The 1,410-nt window shown below is 38.6% G+C and overlaps 1 non-coding gene across 1 annotated transcript; it reads right to left on the bottom strand.

The window, feature by feature from the left end:
* Nucleotides 1-221: 221 nt before the first annotated feature.
* On the bottom strand, nucleotides 222-328 carry LOC126061843 (U6 spliceosomal RNA). Its single transcript, XR_007513897.1, has one exon. It is a non-coding gene; the product is annotated as a U6 spliceosomal RNA (small nuclear RNA).
* Between the last annotated feature and the right edge of the window lie 1,082 nt (nucleotides 329-1,410).

Below are 1,410 nucleotides of genomic sequence, written 5' to 3'. Positions count from 1 at the left end.
TCTTCTTACTTTCCTCTGCTGAATTCCTTTTGTTTGTGGATTTCTTTTGTTTTTGTAGATTTTGTTTTTATTGAGACTTTATGTTTTTCTTCTTTATTTTGATGAGTAGGTTTGTTAACATTCTTGTGGTTACCTTGAAATTTACCCTTATCTTCCTAGGTTTGAACCAGTTTATTATTATTATTATTAGCCTTCCTTCTCCATTAGAAAGCTTTGTACCTAAAAATCTGGAGCACTTCATGAATTTGCATATCATCCTTGCACAGGGGCCATGATAATCCTCTCTGTATCATTCCAATTTTAGTATATGTGCTGCCGAAGCAAGCACTAATGGGAATGATTTTAACAACAATTGCAATTCATCCCCTGCCAGATCACACTGGCTTTTAAGAACTGATTGTTAAATTTTCTGGAAATTTGAGAGCCCGTTTTTAAATGCATATAACATTTGAAATTAAATTACATAAACATGTAATTAAAAACAAAGGTAATAACAACTTAAAACTCACCACTTGCTAATTATTTTATGACACTTTACTATTATCTATCATCTTGTATTGTATCTACATCTATTGTATCTACATGGTGGAAATATTATCAAATGGGGTGTTACTGCACCTCTCTTCCCAACTCTGTGTTCAGTGGTTTCACTTTTGGTAGCTTGAAATAGGTCCCACAAATCAGCAAACACTGCAAATCACACCCTGTCTTAGTTATCTAGTGCTGCTGTAACAGAAATACCACAAGTGGGTGGCTTTAAAGAACAGAAATTTATTTTCTCACCGTTTAGAAAGCTAGAAGTCTGAATTCAGGCCACCAGCTGTAGGGGAAGGCTCTCTCTCTGTGTGAGCTCTGGGGCCAGATCCTCGTCTCAGCTTCTCTAGTTCTGGTGTTATCTTTTTATAACTCAGAAATGATTAAGTTTAGGACACACCCTACACTGATATGGCCTTATTAATGTAACAAAGAAAACCCTATTCCCAAATGAGATTACACCCACAGGTGTAAGGGTTAGGATTCGAACACATATTTTGAGGGAAGACAATTCAATCCATAACACCCCCCACAATGTTAGCCATTTACCAGCACACCACTGGACTGGGGATTGAGAAGGAGATGGGTTAGAATGACCCCAGCTCTAGTTCACCTTGGGAGCTGGCCATTTTTTATGCCCTATCCATACATTTCCCTCTGTGCAGAGAGAGAGCAATGTTGTATCTCCTTACTTGAAGGGCATCTTGGCCAGATGGTCTTTCTCAGACAGCGGTTCTGAGGAGCTGGCTGAGGAAATATTTTCCCAGCTCAGCCTGGTTTCCTTTTGAACAGGAATAAGACTGGTTCTAAGAAATGCAGCGGTGAAGTAAGTAAATAGGGCAGCTGTGATGTGAGTTCCCTCTGAAATAAAGCAAA

The sequence above is a fragment of the Elephas maximus genome, chromosome 18, assembly GCF_024166365.1.
Source record: "Elephas maximus indicus isolate mEleMax1 chromosome 18, mEleMax1 primary haplotype, whole genome shotgun sequence".
Classification (NCBI taxonomy): Eukaryota; Metazoa; Chordata; class Mammalia; order Proboscidea; family Elephantidae; genus Elephas; species Elephas maximus.
Note: the sequence above shows the minus strand (reverse complement) of the source record. Positions and strands in the feature narration are given on the sequence as shown.